Source organism: Chinchilla lanigera, unplaced genomic scaffold, assembly GCF_000276665.1.
Source record: "Chinchilla lanigera isolate Chin_1 unplaced genomic scaffold, ChiLan1.0 scaffold00061, whole genome shotgun sequence".
NCBI lineage: Eukaryota > Metazoa > Chordata > Mammalia > Rodentia > Chinchillidae > Chinchilla > Chinchilla lanigera.
In genome coordinates this window covers 842,309-854,638 of record NW_004955462.1, presented here as the reverse complement: position 1 = coordinate 854,638, position 12,330 = coordinate 842,309, and positions in this window count along the sequence as shown.

The following is a 12,330-nucleotide window of genomic DNA, read 5'->3' as shown; positions in this document are numbered from 1 at the left end:
TAAAGTCTAGGCTCTAGAGGTTTCTGATGGGAAGAACCTGTTGATAGTTGGACTCTAAGCCATGCCTTTTATGCTCTGACAGAAAATTTTTCTGCATTTTGCTCGTGTCCAAAGACTTTCCAGGAGACTGAGGGTGGTGGACTAATTAATCCGGTAGAAGAAATTTCAAGGCAGTCTGATGTTGACATTGTGGCATGATTACACTGAGGGGATTTTAGCCAGCTCTTCACTGACAATTAAGCACAAATGACTTGGCTGAGTGAAGTTTTGAGTTGGGCCAGAAAGGAGGCTCTAGCAAAACTGGGGCCTGCAAAAATGGAGCAGGGCAGGGCCTGATTGCTGAAAAGATTAACATTAAAAGAAGTACTTTGAAATAGGACAATAGGAAAAATGGCTTGAGGGCATGTGGGGGGCCCCACCCTTCACAGGTTCAAGCTCCAACACAAAGGACTCTGATTTGAGAAGAGAGCCCTAGGGCATTCTGTTGGACAAAGGCAACCTAGGAAACATATTCCTCAGGATTCAGTTTACTGTGCTCAGCCCTCCAGGCACTCCTATGCCTCTGCAACCATCAGCAAGATGCAAAAGGGTTTGCCACTGCTCCAGGTGGCAGCAGACCTTGGTGTCATTTATGTGGTGCTGGTGCAAGAGTTGTGGAATCAAGAAGGTTTCCACCCAAATTTCAGAAAAAGGTCTGGAAGGCCAGGCAGTTTTCCCCTAAAGGGCAGTTTGTGAAGCTATGAGTTGAAAAGTGTAGTTGTGACTCCAGAAAGTTGGAAAAGCCAGGAATATGGACTCTGAGGAAAGCTACAAAGAGTGAGGAAAGCTGGCCCAAAAAAGAGGCCTTGAGGGTTACAACCACTGGCAGTGCCCCTTGGCATTCACATCTCACCACAATTACCCAGGCTAATGAACCTAGAACTACAGAATTTAATATTTGCCCTGCTTAGTTTCAGTCTTGTTTTAGTCCCATTCCTTCATGTTCTCTGATTTCTCTCTTTCAGAATAGAAATGTTTATCCTGTGTCATTATGTGTTTAAAGTGTTTAACTTTCTTTTGATTTTTACAGGAGCTGGCAGCTAAGTTTGCCTTAAATCTCAGAGGGGACTTTGGACTTAGACTTTTAAGCAGTGCTGAAACTATTAGGACTTTGGCAACTCTTACAGATGGATTAAATGTATTTTGCATAAAGGGATACATATGAGTCTTTTGGGGGTCAGGGTCAGCATATTATGGTTTATATCTAAAATGTTCCTCAAATCTTCATGTGCTTATAGATGGGGATTTTGAAAGGTGACTGGATTATGAGGGATTATGATTATAGCTGGTTTGCTATTAGGAGGTGGGATCGGGATCAAAGAAGTAGATCACAGGGGGCATGGCCTGGGTTTATCTTTTCCATACTTCCCCCTTGATTTCTCTCTTTCCTTCCTTCTGCCACACCATGAGCAATTTCTCCTCAACTAGGCTGTCTGCCTTGTAGCCAGCTGGCTATGAGCTGAAACTCTATAAACTGCAAACCAAAATAAAGCATTCCTCTTTAGAGTTGTGGTTGTCAGGTATTGTGCCTCAGCAATAAGGAAGCAGCTAAGATACCTTTATAATAAATCTTTACATAGAGTATCATACATATATATCATATATGTGTGTGTGAACTTCCTGCTGGTTCTATTTATCTGAAGAACCTGGACTAAAACCAACAACACCCACTTATTATCTGTTGTCATCTTCTAGTGGGATCTATATGCCAAATTAAGAGAAATATGAATTATAGTAATACCTCAGTTCATAAACACTTCTGTTTGCAAACAATTCAGTTCACAGCAATGGAGTTTGGCAAAATTTTGCTTCTGTTCACAAACTGACATTGACTAACAAACACTACTACCATGGCTATCTTGCCTACGCAAACACAAATATAGCCATCTTCCCCAAAATCATAAAACAAATTAAGCTCATAAACTGAGGTACCACTATACTCAGTTTGTAAGTCTCTTATAAACTAAAGTTTATTTAAATAAAATCCAAAACAAAAAATGAGGTGGGAGGGGGAGTTTAAGAAAAAAAAAAAAAAAAAACAAGTTCCTAAATACATTGCCTAATTCTGAATCAATCCTCATCTCTCTAAAACTCTGGCACAGACTTTTCCCTGAGATCATTTCTCTATAAACTAAACAAAGTTTTACCCAAGACCCAAATTTCTGTTTCACAGCCTCTAGTCCCATTGGATCGGCTTAGTGTCTCTCTCTAAGTGCAACATTTAGACTGGGAATCATGGCTGTCTTCCATTGCAAAGCTTATCTGATGCTTCATTCCTCTGAGTAAACAGACTTCCAGATCAGCCTGCCAGCAATACTGCACTTAGCCAATTTCGGCAGATGTTAAGGGTTTAGGGTTCTTCTCCATATTCTCAGCTCCAAACTGGCTATGAATAGCTCTTTTCCCCACAGCCCACCAGGCTCTCAGCCATTCCTGTCATGTACCATCTTCCTGCTCAGTCCAGTACCCACCATGTACCTGGATGCCCAGATTGGAGCCAGGACATCATTTGTATCAGACTTCTAGATGTTTTCACAGCTCATTTCGATACTGCTTCCTTTGTATTGGTTAAATGGGAAGGACTTGACTTCCTAGTTCAGTTGTTAAAACTAGTGACTTTCCATCACTGTGGCAAAATATCTGATGTAAATCATCTTCAAGAAGGATTCATTTTAGCTCATGGTTTTAGGGGTTCCAGTTCATAATAATCTAGTTTCATTGTTTTTAGGTCAGTGGCAAAGCAGAAATATCATAGCAGAAAGACAAGGGGGAGAAAACCTCATGGTGGCTAGGAAGTAGAGAGAGAGGAAAGAAAAGCCAGAGAGAAGAGATCATGTTCCCAGTAAACTACTTCCTCCAACTGGGTCCCACTTCCTAATAGCCCATTAAGCTATGAATTCATTAATAGATTAATCCATTGATTAAGTTGATACCATCATGATCCAATCACTCTTCTAGACATAATCTCTGAGCACTGCTGCACTGGGAACTGAGCTCTTAATACATGAGTATTTGGGAACTCTTCGTATTTGAACAATAACAGATTTGGCTCATCATAGGTCTTTGCCTATGTCCCCAAATCCAACTACCTCCATTAATTTGGGAGGGAACAATGCGATGTAATTTGCGCAGCTCAGTCTCTGGGAATGGGTGTCAATATTGTTGATAACACAAAGGCAATCCAGATATTGGTATAAAGAGTAAATCAATCAATAGTAATTAACAGCAAAAACCATGTTTCCCTGGCAATAGCAACAAAATCAGCAGCAGCAATAACAGCACCAAAGACAAACTGGATAGTGACATACCATAGAACTAATAATGTACGACCCTTAGTCATAGAAAAGTGATCTATAATTATGGTCTAAACAGTAAGACAAGTCATATATTGACATACAGTAAATATCTACTGAATGCAACAAATGTGTACTAGCAATAGAAAAGAATTCAACAGTAATTACATAGAGTTTACTATCTAAATGTTAATGAAACTTAATGGTTATAGTGGTAAAGATAGTGGAGTTAAGGAATAGGAAAATAAATAAATTTTGAAAAATTAAGTAATAGAAGATTAGGAAAAAAGTGAGATAAAGGATCCTATTAAAGAGCAAAACCTTAACAGAATTAGATAAAAGTAACAGGAAAGAACAAGAAAAAGAAGAAAAAAGAAAAGATTAAAAGGAACAACAACTAAAATCCAATGTAGAAAAAAAAAATACAAAAGTAAATGGACCAAAGAAACCTTTCATATTTTTAATGAATGGTTTCTTTCCAGGATCTGCAATCTTTGGATCCTACAAGTCAGGGTTTTTCCACCTATCTCTACAGCCCATGAGTTTGTGAGGTGCCCCAACTCTTGCTCCAGAGGACCCTCTGTCTATGCAAATCCAGCCTGTAGCAACCTAAAGCTGAGGCATGTCCTTGCTCATGTTAGCAGTTGGCAAAAGTACACAGACCAGTGGTCTCTTTGCTGGATGAAGGCAGCAGGCAGGGCTTCAATCAGATTGTTGGACTAAATGCCAGCACCTTCAGACCCAGTCACCCCTGAAAGCCACACACACTTGGTCTGGCTTCTGACCATGGAGGGTAGGGTCCCATGTCTTTCCCAACCTGAGCTTAAACTCAGTTGTAGGGGTGAGGGGTTTGTGTCTAGCCACCACCCTCTCCACAACTACCATGTGTGGCTGTCTCCCACCACAGTCACTATGGAAGGATGTCTTAGTCATTTTTCTCATTGCTGAGAAAAAATACCTGACACTCATAAGTTAAAAGAGAAGAGGTTTACTTCAGCTCACAAACTATAGATACAGCTTTCAGTCCATACAGGGCTAAGTGTGGACTCCAAAACAGGATAGCATATCAGAGGGGCATCACAGAGGATAAACTGTTTATGGTTTAGTAGGCAGAAGGCAGCAAGCAGCAGAAGCAGAAGCAGAAGCAAGCCTATCTTCTTTCTGTCCTTTTATATTCCATTCAGGCTACAAGCCTATTGATTGGTGCTACCCGTAACCAGGGTAGGACTTCAGTAACCCACACCCTTAACCCCAGAATCACACACCTTCATCCAGCTTCACACACCCATGATCCAGCCACCTCCTAAAAACCCCACCTATGAGCACAGGAGGCTTTGGAGGGACATCTAAATGCAAACAGTAACATAGAGTAACAGTGGAAATTGTGAATTAAGTGAAGTTGATCTGTACTAGTTCTGTGGCTGTCCTAAACAATTAATCCCTTCTCAAAATGGCTTTTAACAAAACTTTCTCAAATATGACAGGCACACTGGATTTCTTCAAGTCTAGCCTGCTGCGCAGAAGGGGTCACTTTTGGAGTGAAATTCCATGCTATTTTTTCAGTTCACAATAATTGTCAGATTTTTGGGGGGCTGACACTGCTGGTCTGGTGCATCATTTCTCCCAGGAGCTGCTATCCCTCTGGGCTTACCTTGCATCTGTGGAGACAGGTCCTCTTCCTTGGAAGTTAAGGTGAGCTTTCCAAATAGCTTCATTCTTTTTCTCTGCATTGCACTCCTGTTCTCCAGCTTTCCTGTAGTTTCTAGTTTTCCTGCCCATTCCTTCCAAATTCCTGGAGAGCTACTTTTTTTCTCTCCCTCAAGTGATTCTTTTAAAGATGTCTTGGTTCAGAGTCCTGAAAAGGCTATATTTTGCTGCTTAGTGCTGCTCTGCCATTTTTTTCTCCCCATGGGCTTTTAAAATTTTTGAGTTCAGTTGCTAAGTTGCCCATAATGGGCTAACTTGTGATCCTCTTGCCTCAACTTCCCAGATTTACTATAGACTACACTTTGGGTAGTTGAAGGCTACCTATGATGTGGATTTGAGGGTCCTTATTAAGCAAAGACAGCTAAAATTGCTTCTTAATAGAGATTTTAACTGGGAAAGAGCCACATGGAAAGAGCTGAGCCCTGAACTTTAGGTCTTAGGAGTAAAATAACTACAAGGGAAGAGAGAGGGTTTCAGAATGACAGCAGGAGAAGAAGGAAAGAATAAGTCAAAGAAGAAAAAGGCTGAGACAATTTTTAGTGGTCACATCAGTGAAATGAGTTAGGCAGATTGCGTGGACACAACCATGGAGGTATCCAAAATGTCAAAGAGAGAAAGCTACATGTAGGGAGCACAGGCATTTAATGGTCACAGGATCTGCAGAGGTCTACATGTACAACCCTAACCAAAGGTTATTGCCCTCATGTATGATTTCTCACTTTAAAAAAATCATTCCCTTAAATATGTGTGTCTCCTGATGTACCATTTTTTAAAAATCTTGCTTTATTATATTTAGGAACATATCTGTAGTTTGAAAACCTCTTAAGTCCTCTTTCAGGAGTCTCCAGGACAGGAAAATTCTGTGAAAATCCAGAATGGATGCCCATTTTCCTAAGGACTCCTAGAAAAGATTACCTTCTGTCTGTGGCCCTCACCCTCTGCTTCAGGTCAGTGCATCAGGGCAGCTCGGTGATGTTCTTGCAGGTGGCTCCGCCTGTTTTAAATGGCTCCACACTAACATCCCAGGGCACTCGCCTCTCTCCCACACGGTCACAGGTGAGGCAGGATGGTGCTGTCTCCTGTACTTGCTCTCCTCTCCAGGCGCCTCTTCATGGTCTGTGTGCATGGTGTCTTCAAGCACAGTGGTGCCTGCCATCACGCTATAGAAGGAATCCACCTTGTAGGTGAAAAGTCTGGGTGGTCTTGAGGATTCTTCTGAAAGAGGACAGTCATGGCTCAGCGTGAATACACGAATAAAGAGAGACTAAGTCTGGGATCACTTAGAATGCTGTAAAGCAAGGAGAGAGAAACCAGGGAAGAAATACTTTCTGGAGTGCATCTAAGTAAGCACTGTCACCCTGGGAAGTATGAGGGGGTGGTAATGAGGTGCTTAGTGTCCCCTCTGAAATCCTGAAAGTCCATGACCAGCCTTTCTTCCTAACAATTCAGCTGCTTCATGTCAGCAACCAGTTCAAACTGTAGAAGACTCTAAAGTCACAACCCTTCCACTGCCCTTCCACTCACTTACAGGGCAGCTTATACAATAGGACCAGTGGATAGCAGAGATTATACACAAATGGGCACCACTCCAGGATGGTCCCTCAAACCTCAGTAAACCAGCCCCCTTTCTCTGTGAGTCCTCCCTTCCATGCCTATTAGCAGTGATACCAAGGTATCAGATAGGGCTCTCGGGACACAGGAACTGCTCCAAAGGGTGAACAGAGAGGAAGCTGCGACAGATAGAGCAAGTGAAACACGCATCAGCTTTACTATTGTGCTTTTATTCCTAGATGACAAAATGATTTGAGAATTTTGGTTTCTATCTCATATCTTACATGGTCTTTGTTGTGAGTAGACATCTCTGTGAGGCTCCTATGGCTAGGCAACATAGGGCTGAGTAGCCAGAGTCAAAACACAGTTACTCATGGTTTGTAGACTTTCCTGTGTGGTCACCACATTATCCCTATCTGTGCAGTTGGGTTTGAAAATGTGGGGTATGCTTCCTCTACAAGCTCCACCACTGGTTCTCAATCTGGGTTTATGTTGAAGCTGCTGGGATAATGCTGCTATGGGAACTGGGGTTTATACCTTCTCTAGGAGATGGGGCAGCACTATTCTCTAGTCTCTCTTTCCCAAACCTGCTTTATTTTTCTAGTCTGAAATCCAAATATCAAGAATATAAAAACAAGTGTCCTCATTACTCAGCAGGCAATCATTGACTGAGGTCACAAAACACAATGGGCTAGAATATGCCTCAAGAGGATCCTTGGTTTCTCCATGCTTCTGACTTTGTAAGGCAAATGCTAGACCTGGGAACTTGGAAAGGAAGTGCTTAAGCTATATCTTCCTTTGTTATCTCCCTTCCTTCTTTCTTCATCTGTAGCTGTATCTATATCTATATATCTATAATATCTATATCTAATATCCATATTTACATATCTGTATCTGTCTAATCTTATTCCAAAAGGACAGTCTTTCTCCCCTTCTCCCATTTATTACTATTCTTTTTCAATTTTAGCTTCCCAGGTAAAGACTGTAATTCCTACTCTTTCTTGTAATAGGGCACGATCACATGCTAATTTCTGTCCAATAGGATGAATGCAGGTATTGCAAACAATTCTGGTTGGTACTTCCAATGGAAACTACCTGCCATTATTTCATTTCCAGGAAGGAAAAATCACTTAAGTCAATGCCTCAACAAATATGGGATCAGAAAATAGTTGCTTATTGAGCAATTTCTTTCCTTTTCACAATATCTATTGTAACTTTCAGATTTTATTAACTGTTTCAGGTTCTTACATGAGGGAGACAATACGATGTTTATAGATGTGGGTCTGATTTATTTCCCTTATGGGTATGGTCTCTAATTGCATCCATTTGCCTATAAAAACCTCAAGTTTATTTTTCTCTATAGCTGAATAATACTCCATTGTATAAAAATCCCACATCTTCTTTATCCATTCCTCAGCTGATGGGCTCAAAAGGAAAGAACAACTGGGATGAGGGAAAGGAAAAAAGAAAGAAAATAGAAGTGGATATGTGCGCGCGCGTGCGCGCGTGCGTGCACACACACACGATGGCTAAAACAATTGTACTACTAATTTCTAATGATTTATTGAAAGGAATAGTTAATGTTTAATTGTATGAGTAATCTTACATGCGTATATCTGGTAATCTGAGCAACTACTTTGAAGATAATAATATGTAATACAGCAACCATTGTTAATTTCCTGTCATCTTTATTTGGGAATTTTGTATCATTTTTATTGTTTTTATGTTGTTTTGTTTTTGTCTTTGTTTTTGTTATTTTGTTTCGGTTCCTTTCTCTTTAAAATAAAAAAAAGAAAAGACATTGGGAAATATTAAAAATCCTGAAAGTGGGGATAGTACCATGTCTTTGCAGGAATTTTCTATCCCTAGAGTTGACTAAGCAAAGTCTGGAGCTGGTAACTTGTTAGGCATCTCATAGGATGACCCAAGCAAGTAGTTAACAGCCCTAACTGGAGTGGAAAAACATTTTCTGGTGCTATGGACACTACCTTTGTGGAGAGTTCTGCTTGGAAGGAGGAACGACAAGGAGGGGCTCCTATACCTGGCTCTTAAGGGCCTCCTCTCTCCTCTTTCCCTTCCCCTCCAGAAAGATTAGACAAACACTGGCTCCCTATCCTGACTCCCTACTTAGAATATGTTAAAATTTAGCATGGCCCTCTATTCTATTTCATATAAATTGGTATTTGGAGTTAAAGTCTCTCTTCTGTTTTTGAGACAGTATCTCACTATGTAGCCCAGGCTGTAGTCTCAGGCTGTAACCCCAAGCTGACCTCAAACTCATGGCACTCCTCCTGCCTCAGCCTCCTGGGTGCTAGGATTACAGGTATGTGCTACCATGACCAGCTCAGATTCATTTTTAAAAACAATTACTTCCTAAGTATTCTACCAGAATGACAGAATGTGCTTCTACCAGTGTGACAGAATATTTGATTTTCTCCTCATCTGTGATAACTATTACCTAGATCTGCCACTTAATTAGGGTTCCAAATAGTGATACGCTAATTCTGGAATACTTCTTCGAAGAATCACCCCTTCCCCATCAATTATTTACTTTATGGATCCTAAGTCCTTTGACACAACCCAGGTAGTCCTTGATAACTTCTGAATTTCCTGGCATGAGATGTCTCACGTTCCTTTTGTACAATCTCTCCTGCACAAATAGGATCAGCATTTTCTCTAAGATTCTCTGGGTTTTTGTACTCAGAAATGTGCACTGGAGGGGATCCCTGGTACCAGCTAAGTCACTATTTATACGCTCTGTCAGTGGGAAAAGTAGAAAATATGCAAATATTTTTTTAAAATAAAATGCTTTGTAAATTCAGACGGATACTTCCAGCTCAAATTCAAACTGTCATTTTTGAAACCTTTGATACATTTTTTTACTAGTGAAAATCCTAGTTCTAAATGACACCAACCTAAGTATTCGCTTTTTCTCACAATGTGCATGTAACAGTCTCAGTGCAACAGTATCAATGCTATCATTGACAATAAGATGACTGAAAATGGTAAGATTTACTCTGCAGTATGTTTCCGATACATCCCACTAGGGATGGACAGTTAATTATTTTTCAGCGCCCTTAAACAATTCCTCTTCTCATGTCACCAATTCAGTACACAGGCTCTCTTTAAAAATTTAAAAACTTTTCTGAGGTGGCTTTAAAAATGTATAAACTTGTTTTATAATATCAGGTCTACAAAATAAGATATATTTAGAAAAGCAGCTTTTATTCCTGACTTTTCTGTTCCTCCTCCCCGCATAGGTAATATTTTCTGCTACTTTTGGCTTATCCATTCCTTTTGTAATCTAAGAAGACATATTGTGTTTTCTCCCCCTTTTAGAAAAATGGTAGCATAATGTATTTATTTTTATCAACCTTACTTTTTCTCACTTCACAACATACGCTGAAGATCACTCTTTGTTCTTTTCTACAGCTGCAAAATACTCTGGTTATTCTACAGTGTTTTCCATCTATCTCCTGATGATGAGCATTGAGGTTGTTTCTGATCCTTTGTTTTAACAGCCTGGCTGGGTCAAGGGTCAATGCACAGGCACTCTTGTTAGATATTGGACAATTCTCCTCCATAGCAGTTGTACCATTTTGCATTCCCACTGGCAATAAAAGAGGGTGTTTTTTCCCTCCGCATAGTCTTGCAAGAATGTACAGTTAAAGTCGGAGTTTTTGTCCAATTTGGTAAGTTTATTGTTTTTCTTTTTTTATTTCCTCCAAAAGGATACAATATTCCTGAAGGCACTTCAGTACTGGGTCAATGTATGGAGTGGACAGCACTCTCTTATTTTGCCTTCCTGCACCGAAAATACCATGTAATATATTGTCTTGAATAGAGGATGTATTAGATATTAAACTAATAGGAACAGATACTACTCTTTGTCTTAGCAAAAATACCAAGAAGCAATTCGGTATACTTTCAAATTTGCATTTCTATTATGAAGAGAGATGTTGATCACTTCTTTAAACACATCTTATAGCTTCTACTTTATACTATTTTCACTAACAATAGTTTTGGAAATTTTTTAGGATTGACCTATATTTTCTCTTTGATCTACCAGTTAATAAAAGATCTGAAGTTTTCAGGTGGAGAGGTACTGTGTTTGGAGAAAATTGTTTGTAGTATCTCCTCTGCTTCGTCTTTTTTTATTTTGGGGGCAGGATACTCAGCTGAATAGTTTTAACTTTTTGATTTTTGTTTTCTTTTTATAGAAGTTTTACATAGACACTGCCTAGTTCTTTTGTTCATTTTATAAATGTTTTTTACAGAGGAGGGTAATTTTCAGGTATCATAGATGAAAAACAATCTCTCCTATAGGTACGCTGAAGTATAGTTTCAGTAATAAACTGTAGTTCTGGGGGTAAGATATTTCTTTTGATTATGCGGCAGTCATTTGCTTCCTTCTTTCCCTTTACTATGCGCCTTCAGTGGACCTCAGCAGATGTACAAAGTGGGCTGGGAATTGTAGCTTCCCACTACAGAATGCCCTGAATTGGGCCTGCAGAAGTTTCTAAAATCTATGAGAATGAACTAGCTTAGCTAGACAGAATGGGCCCAGGAAATTTTAAAGTATCTGAGCTAGGAGAGAAAGTGGAACACATATACATATATATAGTCCCCAAAGAATTTTCATTCTCTTCTCCCTGGCTCATTGAGCCTTAGAGAATTGGAAAATATCTCCACATTTCATCTTTAAATTGTAGTTCAAGCTAAGAGAAATGAAGTGATACCAGGGAGGGTTAAAAAGTATGTAGATAAATTCAAGCATATAAATAATAAATTTAGAATTTGTACAAATGTACTCAGATTAGTGATAAACAAGTCTTTTTGTTGATGAAATAGCAGCTATGCCACCCTACATTAGAAAGAGATAAAAATAAAAGAGGAAAATTTCTAGCATTAGTGCTTGTATTATAAAAACCCAGAATATACAAATGCTCTGAAAGTCAATACAAAAATCCAGTTAAAAATCAGCAAGACTTGCGCAAGTATTTTACACAAGAAAAAATTCAAATGGACCAAAAACACAAGAATAAATGTTCATACTCTTTAGGAATTAGAGTCATAATGATATATAAATACTAATTTGGCAAAAGTTTAAAAGTCTGGCAAAATCACAGGATGTAATAGGAAAAACAGGAGTAATAGAAATTCTTAAACAAAGCAACTAGTGCTGTTTGTAAATTGGGAAAATTATTTGACGTTGTCAAGTAAAGTTGAATACATGTATATCGCAGGACCCAACATTCTCATTACAGGCTTATATATTCTGTCCCTTACAAATATGAGGCCATTTCACCATTAGATATGGAACAGCATGCTGATGGCCAAAACCTGGATGAAAACCAAATGCATCTTTACAGCAGAAAGGATGGATATACTATTTCAGTACATTCATGGGCACGCTGGCAGATGTCTAATGATAGGGAGGAAAGGCCTTGATTTGTAGCATTTGCCAATTTTCATGGGGCAAATATGTCTATCCTGGTCAATTTCAAGCACCCAATATGACATCCACTAGCTTACAAAATCCGTGAACATGGAACACTCAGCTCTCATCGCTATCACAATAAATGAAGCTGGACAAGACAGCTCCAGCACATCACCAGTGCATTCCCATGTTGTAGTACTACACAGCAGTGACAGTGCGCTGTCCCAACAAATGAATAGATCTTGTACAGCTGAGCAAAATAAATAGCAAAATAATGCCTAGAGCGTGATCCCACTTACA